This window comes from Acomys minous (genome assembly GCF_964271855.1).
Source record: "Acomys minous genome assembly, chromosome: 3".
In the NCBI taxonomy this organism is placed as follows: Eukaryota; Metazoa; Chordata; class Mammalia; order Rodentia; family Muridae; genus Acomys; species Acomys minous.
Genome location: NC_140485.1, coordinates 92,306,195 through 92,319,061, shown reverse-complemented (window position 1 = coordinate 92,319,061; position 12,867 = coordinate 92,306,195).

Sequence of the window (12,867 nt, the reverse complement as noted above, 5' to 3'; positions counted from 1 at the left end):
TTGGGCATAGAGAATCATGAAGACAGAGGACAACGTAATGGAACTGTAAGAACATGGTCATCTCCAAAGCCAAGAAGAAAGAACTAGATTAGATTCTTCCCTCATATGCCCCAGGAAGCAATAATCAAGTAGAAAATCTTGGTTTCAAGGTGAATTTCCCCCCAGAGCTGGGAGAAGATGAGTCTCTGTCTTTGAGTCAGTTTTAGGACAGCCTTGATATAATTTAGTTGTCGGGCCCCTCCAGATTGATATATGACACTCCTGGCATCTTTGTCTCCAATTTTATTTGTGTTAGTCATTTCTTGTTTTCTGCTTGTGGAAAGAAGACGTGTTCTCACTTCCAAGGCTTTCTCCCAAATTGTTTCTGTGCTAGGAATCTGTCCTCCATCTTTACTTCTTCAAGTTCATTAGCCAAGACATAGATGGCTGCGTTTGAGATTTTCTGCCCTCACATTCCACTTGGGGTAGGAAATAAAAGCCGAACCACCAACTGTAGAAAGGTAAACAGGGCCAAGGATGTAAAGGAAAAACACCAATACATAACAAACAAACAAATAATACCCCTTTAGTTGCTATTTCAATAACGTCATGTTGCTTGCAGCTGAAAGCAGTTTTTGCCTAGAGTGGACATCTTTACCATTTCCCCTTATACCACTGTTTATGTAACATCCGAGAACTTAAGTAAAACCTAAAGTGGAGAACAGGAAGTTCAGCGGTTGCTTGGGGTGGAAGAGAAGGATGCTTTCAGGACCAGTCATTCACAGGGGAAGCACCAGGACACAGTCGGGGGTGGGGGTGGGGGATCTTCAGCAAATCCCTTGACAGCCATTGGTGGTTTCCAGTGCATAGCTGAGGGATCAAAGGTTTGTAGATTTATGTTTTTAGAGATAATGCCTTTATAGAAATAAAGTATTTACAAAACAGCCTAGGAAAAGCCAAGCTGAGACCCCTCCAGGGAGAACAGGGCACAAACGGAAGCAAAAATAAGGAACACACCTAAGTGAAACATTTGCTGTGTGAATTAAATCAGAAATGTGTAGCAAATGTGTATCATGAGGTCTAGTGCCTGGTGCTTCAGAGAAAGTAGCTGTCACCATCTCCTTCCTCTCCCTCCTCCTCCTCCTCCTCCTTGTAACAATATCTTATGTTACATATATTCACATGTGGCAGGACTGGAGGTGGCCCATATCAAGATGCCAACACAAAGATTTTCATTTATATGATAGCATGAGGAACAAAATACTTGGGACACAGTTGTAGCGTTATCAACTTAGCAAGGATACCAGAACACTAAAATATAGTTTAAAAAAAAGGCTCTTAATGGCCAGCAGTGTACTGACAATTAAAATGTAATTAGTGTGGCAAAACAATAGTTTGCATCTTTTAATTACGATTCTATTTTTTTTAACAGAATGTTTTAATTACTGTTTTCTTTCCTCTTCTCTACTGTTTCTATTGATTTGTTGCCAGTTTAATTGTGTCACCAGGACCTCCCTGGTTCTTAGTGAGTTACCCTCAGGGGCTTCTGTCTGCTTCATTGTCTTAAAGTAAACCAGATCTCCCAAATACCTACAAAACAAAATCTCAAGTCTGAAAGAGGTTTGTTTTTTGTTTTTGTTTTTTTGTTTTTTTTTTTTAAGAAAGAAAAGAGAGAGAAATTAAAAACGAAGACATAAGAATAAAACTATAAAGGGAAATTAAAGACTACAGTTTGGATTTTTATATCAAAAAGAATAATTATTATTCTTGATGTAAAGCAAGGAATTGCCAAGGAACAGATTTAAAACCCCTTTTGATTTGCTCATCAACCAAACTTTCTTTCTGTTGTAATGAGCTTTCTAAGGTGAGCTGCATCGGAGACAGGGCAGGGCCTCAGCTCACCCATCATAGATTAAACTGCTCTGTGATCTCTGATTTACAAATTTTTTTCCAGTAACCTTTTAGATGAGCCTTCTAGAGAAATCTTTTTGAAGTAGAAGATGAGAGGAGACCTCAGGCAAGGTGCGCTTTGGTAATTCCTTGACAATGCAAGCAAGAAGAAGAGAAGGCTCCAAAGAGGGGATGGCACCGAGGATGGCAAACAGTGTGTGGTCTGAAACAGAGTCCTGTTTGAGTGGCGGCTCAGTCATTGTGTAAGCCTTGGGCAGATTACTCAAAGTTCCGAACCTTGATTTTACTATCTAAAGAGGATGGTAATACTAGAGCCTACTTTATATGGTTGTTGTGAAATTTTAAATGAAATGATGTGTATAAAGAATATATACCCAAATGTACATAAAGTGCTTTGCCCAGACTATCAAATAGCGTTATAAAGCCAAAATTCAGTTAGCGTGACCACAAATGCCCTCCCCAGCTCCTTAGGAAGGGGAAAAGTGTCCAGAGTATTAGAGGGTGCTCTGACCAGGAGGGTAAGTTGGGACCTGGTGTTTCCCTGGCTGAGTATGTTCTTTGTTTCACTGTGTGGAATAAATGATCTCCTGAAGGCCAGACTACGAGCCTCTTCCACAGGCAGGCCATACGAACAGGAGCTTAGGAATAGTTTGCGTTGCGGTTTAGGAATTTAATATGGTGAGAGTTTTGGAGCAATTGTGTGATATAGTGCTCACGATGTGTGTTACCTTCCACGTCTTCTCTTCCCTTTTACTTCTCGTATCTCTTCCTTCCTGTTCTTTTATTTCATTTTTTTAAAGACTAAAAGCCAAGGTGACTTCATCCTCCACTAACGTGTCTACATCAGCTATTTGAAAAAATGTGTTAGAGTCAACATTATCTTCTACCACTTTCTGAAAAGCAATGTGTGCTTTCTTCTTTCTTCCTTCTCCTTGCTCTCTAAGCCAAGCCAGTTTTACTGCACAGTGGACAGTCTTGCTGACAGCAGTGAATGTCTCATCTGGGCAGGAGTGTTACTGTGTGTAGCTCTTTGGGGGCGTGAAGGCAGGGAGAGCATCTCGGAAGCTCTGCGTGTAAAGCAGCGAGAGTGCTTTTCAGCCATGCTCAGTACAAAGCCCCTCACTTACTCAGAGGATGTCTGCACATCATGGGCTCCACGCACTTCCACTTCCTGAGCCTCGTCACTGGCATGAAACACCCTTAGAAGACTAATCTAAAGGCTTTTCATTTGCTCCTTCTGCCCCTTTGAGTCTGGACCGTCTCTATTATGGCTCTTTGTGGTGCGCTATAAAGGTTACTTGATGAGGCTGAGGAGGAAGGGCTGGAATCTGCTCATTATCAGCAGCACATCTTGGTCAGAGCCGTCGAAACATGCAAGTCAAGCAAGTCTGGATGCCCTCCAAAGCTGAGAGCTACTGTGCCAATAGGACTCAAAATGCAAGTGCACCTTCCACGTGAATGCAGAAAGGACCCAGAGGAATATTGGCCTCTTTTGATTAGTCACTCTCAGCAGAGACAATTAAGTATTGTCTCTGTATCAGCATCTTTGTATGCGATAGCACCTCAGTTGTACCATAAGCTTCTAAAAGTCATGTGGTTATTATCACAACTGCATGCCATACAAACTTAATAATCAGTATGCGTCTTCTGTGATTACCGTTTTCAGATCTCCTATTTAGTTTTACTTTGTTCTGTTTTATAAAATGCTACTCCCAGTCCCCATAATGATCTGAGCCATTACCCTAGATTTCATGTTTTGGTTTTATTCATAAAACTTTATTGCAAAAGTGGTGCTAATTAACACACACGTATGCACACAAGAGGCCCAAAGACTACACAAGTCAACCAGCTCCTGTGCATTTATAGTGGCATTTGGGGGCAGGAGCTTCATGTTGGTTTTTATGCTTTCACTATCAAAAGGGAAAATCCACGACAGAGTCGGAGCCAGCCAGCAAGCAACTCTGTGTCTCCTTCGATAACTTGTGCCCACTGCTTGCATTTGATCCTTCCTCATCCCTTAATATTTAGTCTTTCTTGTTCTCTTCTTATACAGGAAAATGTAGGAAGCCGACAGCTTGCAAACTCGTTATCCATAGCAATGGCTATTGTGTGAAGCCGTTGTGGCGGTATGTACAGAATAGTGTGTGAGGATCACACAATTTGTAAACATCTAAATATCTTGGCAATTTCGTTTTCGAAAGTACAGAAATGATTATAAAAGCTTACGATGAGTCAGTAAGGTGACTGAGGGAAGTCTGGAGTAGCATACAAGCCACCCAGTTGTATCTTCCTCAGTATCTGAGGCATTTTGGAAAGGGGCTAGTTTGCACGTGCAGCTTGGGAGGGAGGGAGACGTGCCCCAGAGCTGAAACTTTACATGGCAAGCTGCAATAAAAATCACATTTTATGATAGAGCTAACATAAATACATGAGCCACGGGGTTCCCATGAAAGCATCAGGGAATGAAGAATCCACTTCCGGAGCAGGGCTTCTTGTTTCATTTCCCTCAGTTGGTTGAGCCCACTTATCTCTAATTATTCTTTAAATAAAAGGGAAGTACTCCTTTCCTTTCATTTCCTCTGAGCTAAAGAGAAGAGAGTAAAACTTTGGAAAGGGCCTCTCTAGTCTAGAGGTTTCATTAAGAGCAAAACAAAAGCAGACACCAGTGTTACAAGGTTTAGCCTAATTTCAAATGAACCACAGAGCAACAACCGCCCAATGAATTGATGACCTTGCCGGTCCCATAAAAGCACCATACACTAAAGCACTGGGTAGCTGGGGAAAACTAAAGGTGAGTGATGGCATCTAATTCGCGGGAAAGATAGCCATCAACTGCCATGGTTTGAAGAGTGTTAGATGAGAAAAATGATACAGAAGCAAAAATAAAACAAACAGCAGCAAGCACAACACTAGCCCATGCCGCGGAACGTGGAGACCAGTGAGGGTGACAGTTGAGATCCCACACAAACGGTGCTGCAGCGTAGGGACTACTGTGAGAGAAGTAAAAAGAAAGCCGTGAATAAACACAACTCTAGCAACGGCTTGTCCATCAGCAATGATCCTCACTTTAGAGTACTAACACTGGAATTTAGAGCAATTATAGGTACCATTTGGAGAGGAAAAAATGTAGTTATTTGGGTCCCTTGAAATGGACCCAAAAAGAGAATTGATACTTTACGCTCATTAGATGTCACTTGTCATATGGTCACATTGAGGTGCTTATATTTGAAAAAAAATCATTTGAAAAAAATTCACTGTCCTTTGGTGCATTTAAATAGATTTAGAAGCTTTACAGTAAATCCCATGTTACAGAAAGGTGTCTGTACTTTTTCTTCTTACCCAATATCACATTTTCATATGAAATTTTGTCACTTGTTTGATTTAAAGCATAACGATGCACACAAAACCAGTTCTCTCTCATCTTACTCTGGCCAAGGAGTGATTTAAAATGAATTCCCGCTCATCTGTCTCTACTGTAGTTCTCACGTCAGTCAACGCCACTTCGATGCTTCTGGTTCCTGAGGGATATCTGATGTCTCTCTTTCTCAAGTCCTTTCCGATGACAGAAAACTCTACTTGTTGTCCCCAAACTGTTTGATCACTTTTTTTACTACCTTGGTACCCACACACAACCACAATACCTTGCTTGAAGGTCAGTGATAGCCTTTTTTAAAAAAACGTTTTAATTAGCATATACTACTTTTACCTAATAATGGTTTCATGATGACCTTTCCGTACATATACATGCTCTATATATTTACCCACGTCATCTCTCTGTCCCCCTCCAACTTCTACTGTTCCCTTTTTCCCCCAGCCAGTGTCCCTTATACTTTGATATATGTGTGTGTGTGTGTGTGTGTGTGTGTGTGTGTGTGTGTGTGTGTGTGTGTGTGACCCACTAAGGCTGTTTACAGAAGCCGGCACAGCTCGCCAGTGGATATACCACTGCAGAAATGCCTCCCCCTTTCCCAGCAACCATTAACTGTCCATATAGTCTCAGAAAGAGCAGGGACTCCTGAGTCCCTCCCCCTTTGTCAGAATGTTGATAGACTGTCTCCTGCAGGTCTCCTGGGAAGAGTTTGGAAGATTCAAGAGACAGTGGTAATTGTCAGGGGCTTGAAAAGCTCACCTTCAGGCCTCAGACTCCCCCCGCCCCCCCCCCACACAACCTGTTTCCATCCACACTTAAGCTGCTCATTACACCAGGAGCCTGGAAGTCCAGTTCAAGGGAGCCGCACATTCTAAGTAAATTACGGGTTTGAGGTTATAGAAATTTGTTGTCTGGGCAAACACTCTGGTTCCTTCTCATCCAAATCAGCATGTAATAGTGATTTGCTATTTAAACGTTTAATGTGCCTTCTCTGTATGTGTCTCTCTTAAACCTAATGAAGCAAAAATATGGTAATGGTTTACTTTGTTTTGATGGAGAAGTAAGGTTGGTTGCGACACAAGGGAGGGGACGCTGGGAAGCGGCGCTTTACTTTTAAGCACAGCTTTAAAAATAAATCTTTAGAAAAATACTCTGGAGACAGCTCAACAAATGTCCTGTGATCCTCGGCTGAACTGTCAAGTTATTTTTCCCCCTTTTAAACATCAGTAGCTTTAATGCTTTAAAAAAAAAAAAAAAGAACAGAAAAGAAAAGCCAATTTGGGAGGAATCAGTGATTACAGATGATTTCTATTATAGTTTTTATTTCTGTGTTAAATAAAAGAAAAATAGAGGGCACTGGGGGATGGCTTGCAGTGCACACATGGGGGGGTCTGGGTTCCATCCCCCGCAAAACTCCTAGACGTGCAGACATGGACTGGAGGGGAAGAGAGAGGAGCCTCTCAGGGGGGTGTGGCCAATCAGTCTACCCAGTGAATCTGTGAGCATTGGGATCATTGAGAGACCCTCTCTCAAGAAATAAAGTGGGAAACGAATGAGGAAGAGAACTTGACGTGGGCCTCTGGCCGCCATGTGCACTTGCGCTCACAGGCACACATTCCCAAGAGAAAAGAGAAAAAAAACCAAACCAAAGGAACAAACAACAGCAGCAATCGAACACACAAAAGGCTACAGAGAGACCTCAGTGGCCAAGAACATTTCTCGTCTCCCAGGGTTGCTTCCCACCACACCATCTGTAACTGGAATTCCAGGGAAATTGATACCTTCTTCTGGCCTTCACAGGCACAACACATACACACTTAGTGTACAAGGCACACATGCAGGCTGAAACACCCATACATATAAAATAACCAAATACTGACAATTAAAAAATTAAAAGAAAAAAAAAAGTACCAAGACAAAATCTCTATCTCCGTAAGATTTGAAAATGTCTTTGTTTATTAATCCTGCAATTCCTGAATATAAGTGTGGACAGTTGCACCCCTAGTGGGTTGGCTGTAGTCCCCTGCCATTTTTCTCTCATTTATAAATGGCTTTCCTGGACTAAGATCAATGGCACCAAAGGTGCTGCTGAATATGTTATCCTGAAATCATCAATCTGAGAAAGAAGTCACAGATTCCCTGGAGCCTAACTTCTTTTACAGAACAAGCACCTCTTGAGTCTGGTGAAGAAACGGACCACTGGGCCGGGTGTGCATTACTGAGAACTGGGTCTACGCATCTTATGGGCTAAGCACTAGTCTTTGGGGCGCTGTGTAATGTTATGTGGGACGTGCAGCAAAGCACTTCTATGTATTTTATTTAGTAGGGCGACGTGGCTGTATTATGTGCAATTAGAATAGTTCCCAAGGCCTCTGACAAGGGCTTGTCATACACAAGCTAGAAACGGGATCATGAAAAACATCAGCGATCAACAGCATAGCAATGAAAACTACCGAATCACCATTCTGCCAGTGCTCTCACTTAGCAGTAGAAAGTGCCAGTCAGGGAACTGTGTGCATGGCAGCTGTGGAATTCAGAGCAGGCATGAGAGTAGGGTTCTCCAAAGAAGAACGTTGCAAGGATTAAGACAAGAATCCAGTGGAAGGCTCTTAGCTTTGTCATTTTTTTTCTTTAATCATAACAAGTGACCTTAGGAGGCATGTCGACCGTGACTATAAATCCAATTTCTCCATATGGAATACTGTCTTGGTGATTCAGAAGGGGGGAAGTGCACGTTTCAAAATTGGTTCATGTTCAGGGATAAAAATCAGGCCTCCTTTTCTGTCCCCATAGTGATATATGCCAGAAAACAGGAGTCGGCCCCCAGTCTGATCTCTCCGCAGATGCGTGCTCGCTTTCTTTAGCCAGCTGTAGCTAATTGCAAGAAGGGCCGCCTCTTGTGCTCAACATGAAAGGCAAACCTGTAATTTGCTGCAACAGACCGTACCATTTCTGCTGTACAACTACTTTTTCTGTCATGTCAAGGAGTGGATTTCCCATGGTATATTGGCATCTCAAAGACTGCAGGGGAAGGAAGGGAGGAAGGGAGGGATGGAGGGAGGAGGGAGGGAGAGAGAAAGAGAAAAGGAGGGAGGGAGGGAACGGGGCAGCTAGATACATCTGAATCCCTTCAAGTACTTTACACAACTCAATTAAAGAATAAATTAGAAACAAATTTCCCTCTGCCCTCTGCCAGGAAGCATATTCCTTACTGTATGCATCCAGTTCTTTGAACCAATAGCACTGACTTCTCGAGGTGTACACTATGTGTACCATGTGGAATAGGATTAGTTTCTATTGAAAATGAGAATTGCTTCACGTGCACGTGGAAACTTTCCCCCGACTGAAGACAGAGTGAGGACACCTTTTCTGTACCTACAAGGCCCAGTTCCCATCGTGAGCCTCAAAAGGTCATGCAGGTGTAAAATGAGTATGACTTAACTCCTTGCTCTCTGTGAACAGAATCTGGTTATTGAAATGTTTACTAGAAATCCAGCTCCTAATGAACCGGCTGCCTCTCCACCTTGAGGTCCACGTGTAGATGCTTGTCAATACGATGCCCTTCTTTCGTTGAGTGGAGATCCAAATCAAACCATTGTATTTTGCAGCAGTGGAAAGAAGCAAGTTGAGAAAGCGTGGCGTTTGTTTTCCAGTTGACTCATGATCACCTTCAATAGTACTTTTGTATGAGGGTGGTAAGTTTTCTCTGGATGCTCTGACAAGCCTGAAGGAGGAGGCCCCAGGACACTAACTCACAAACAGAGGTGTGGAAACCCCACAGGGATCTCCACACTGGGCCATTCTTATGGTGCTAGGCTTATGCAGCTCCCGGAGCCACATAGGCTGAAAAAATGTAAATCCCAGCATTTATGCCCTGCACCACACTCAAGCTGACTTTCCTAAGTGCGTAAAGGGTTCCCACAGCACGTGCCTGACCCTGGGGTCCTCCCTAAAGTCCTTCCCAATCTAGACACATCTCCTTCCCAGTGTCGTCTGAACCGTTAACCGTATTCTAGTGTCTGCAGGGACAAACCAGGCTGTGTGTCTGTTTCTGTTCATTGTTAGAGTGTGATGTCACCAAGAAAGCGACAAAGGGTGTGCACATAAATTATTAACACAACCAAGTAAAAATGCCACTTGAACCGTATCTACCCAAACATAGTCCACAGCTCCGGCCATAAACACAAAGATATGTGTATAGATACATAGAATGCTTCAGAAATAATCAGCTAGTACTTGTTAACTGGAATAACATGGTATGACTGTGTGTATACCAACTTATTTGATGTCTACTCTTTAATCTTCTGTGGAAATAAAGAATAGAAAACGTGCTTCAAAACCTCAAAAGGTGAATAGGAGCCAGTTTTCCAGTCTAAAACCTTCTAAAATAAACTTGTAGTTTTGATGGCCTATACTACTTTCCTATAGACCACATTTCCCTTATAGAGTGGCATTCATATGCCATATTGTATTTGTTTTAGTTAGGATTTCTATTTCTGTGATGAAACATCACTACCAAAAAGTAAGTTGAGGGTGGGGGAGAAAGAGAGAGGGAGGGAGTATGCTATAGAAATTCTACAATTACAATTTTATTGAATTCTCTTTATTTTCAAAATCATTGAGTCTTTGGGCAAGAAACTCATGTTTTGTATTAGAAAACTTAAAGAGGATATACAATATCATATTTTGTTAACATTTACTCTGTAAATAGTCTTGGGATAAACTGACTATAAATGAGTCTTGTAAGGCTAGAAAAGCTAAATTTTATTGCTTCCTAGAAAGCTAAATTTTTTGTTTCCCATATAGAAATATATACATATTTATTTAACATTAATAACCTCTTGAAAGTGTATGTTTATGTGCTTCATTTTTAAATAGAGTCTCAAAAAACCCTTCGGAGGGGGGCTGGAGAGATGGCTCAGAGGTTAAGAGCACTGCCTGCTCTTCCAAAGGTCCTAAGTTCAATTCCCAGCAACCACTGGTGGCTCACAACCATCCATAATGAGATCTGATGCCCTCTTCTGGCCTGCAGGCAGAATACTGTATACATAATAAATCTTTAAAACAAAACAAAACAAAAAACCCTTCTAGGAATTGCGCTTAGTGCTAAGCGAAGTGGTGGGTACCTATGACACCATCATGGGCACTGAAGAAACAGGACCATGAGCATGGAGGCAGATCAACTCTGCCTGGAGAGCCAAGACAGACAGACAGACAGACAGACAGACAGACAGACAGAACTGAACCTAACAGAATATGCTAAGCATTATGTTTAATTCAATTGTTTCTAGTCCAAAAATATATTTAAGTATTTGAGGCCTACAAATACAATTAATTCTTTAATTTTCAGAACTTGTGGGACTAGCTCACATTGTCTTCATTAATTTGAGGTTATTGGAAGGCTGGTACAACCTAGAGGTAATCTTCTTAGGCATATTAATCAACATACTTGCTCTTGAGTCTGACACGGGGAGAAGCTGACTCTCCACAGGTGTTTGAAGCCAAGAGTGGGTAGCTCACACCTGTGGTTACAGCTGGGATAGACAGGCAACATATACATCCTGAACATAGTGAACTCTTTCCACAAAAGTTAAAAAAAATAGATTTACTTGAAAGCCAAGGTAATCAATTTATCAAATATACTAGAAAGAGTCAGGTAGAGAGCCCTGCACTATGGGGAACAAGGCAGAAGAGTGGAAAACAATAAGGAGAGCTGTAATCTAAAAGACTCATGAAGGAAATGGGTGTGATTCTTAACTGGAGTGTTGAGATTTCTATACATCCTGGGTCATGTTGGCTCTCTTGGGTCAATAGCTTGTGTATATCCTAAGTGCAGCTTCGTGAGAGGCGGGAGTGAAGAGATGGCTTCATATAACCAGTGCAGAGAAAGTAGTCAGGAGAATCAAAGAGATATTTGTTGAGTCTTTATTTGCTAGACACTAGGCTACAGCCCCTACTTATATAGATTGTGTTATCCTTGATACTCATACAATGAAAAGACAGGACAGTTTATAATCCTCACTGTAAAAAATGACATAAAAATATTGTATATTAATTATTTCATTCATGGCTATAAAGCAAATAACTACTAAAATCAATATTTGAGTCTAAACAGGTCTTGTGCCAGTCCAACAGTCAGCCCGTATGCATAAGAAACCATCATATGCTAGAAAATATAAGACAACAGTCTCAGAGATAGTTTACTCTAATGGATGACCCAAAGTGTGGTTTTAATAAGATTCACTCCAATTACAAATGTGGTGTGCAATTGCGATGTCTGCCCACTGAAATTTTTTCTGCCTTCTTGTTTATGTGGCTAAACATTCTTCAATAGGGCAGAAATACCCTTAAAATATCCAATGACGCCACACAGCATCCCTAGGAGTAGCCAACCAGTGGTCCTGGATTGACTCTGCATAGAAATAGAGCATCAGGGTAATGCAAGGTCAAGCACTCATGTATCACTCCTCCCTTGATTATTTGTTTGCAATGGGTTTTAGGCACAGAATATGTGTATATACATACAGGCACTTCATACATGACTACATACATGACTTCAGATTTGCCCAAGTGAATCCCTCTGGCCAGATAAAGATCAGCAGACAATGACAGAGCCACAGGTGGTGGGATGTACCGTGAAGCTGCTACTTACAGACACCAGCAACTCTGCCCACATTGGAGTTGTGAGGGCACAAAGCCTTGTGGCTCTTTAATGCTACTGTGCTACTATGACAGAGAGATTTGTGGTTAAAATTAGGTGTAGTTGCCATTCACCTACTTAGGATAATGTGCCCAGAGCTTCAAAGAAGATGAGAAGATCAGTGTTTTTCAGTGCTCCACAGCCATGGCATTCACCAAGATATTTTATGAGAACACCTTGCATATATCAGAAACTTACAGGTAAGGTCTTACATTGAGGAATGCAATCATCATCTTTTAGAAAAATATTTTTTCCCTAGAACTTGACTGTCATGTTTCGTCTTGTTCTTCCTTTGCATGCTCTTTGCAATGCCATGTTTCCTTTGGCTTCATGTGTTGCTATGCTGACAGTATGTGTTCATGTGGTGCAGGGAACTCCTGGACCCCATGCTGGCTGGCCCTTCTCTGCAATTTTTTCCTTTTTATGAGATATATTGTTCTTACCAAGTATATTGCTCTTGCTTGAGCAAACAATAGCTCGTGGGCATTGGAATCCAGGTCCTGGCTTAGTGTGTGAATGCATCTGTGGCCTAGCCTTCACTTTTGATGCAGGTGTGCTATTTTCTATATAATATATAGATATCTAGACCTGCCAGAGCCCAGAGAGAAAGGAATAGATCTTCAGCTTTGGTGGAAAGCCTTTGTTTTTGTGTTGGGAGAAGACAATGTGACATTAAAAACAAAAATCAAGTCATTCCACAGGCTCTATACCCTTCCCAGGAATTCTCAATTTTTGAGTTTTTTATTTCATCATGTGGTGTAATGTTCCTGAGTTCTTACCATGATAAAAAAGAACACGTTAGTTTTTCCCAAGAAAGGCACTAGGTAGTGAGAATTTGGGTGTCTTTAAAATCCCAGTTATGCTATGTAAACATGTTTTGCTTTAATTCCAGGTGTGGGATATGGGG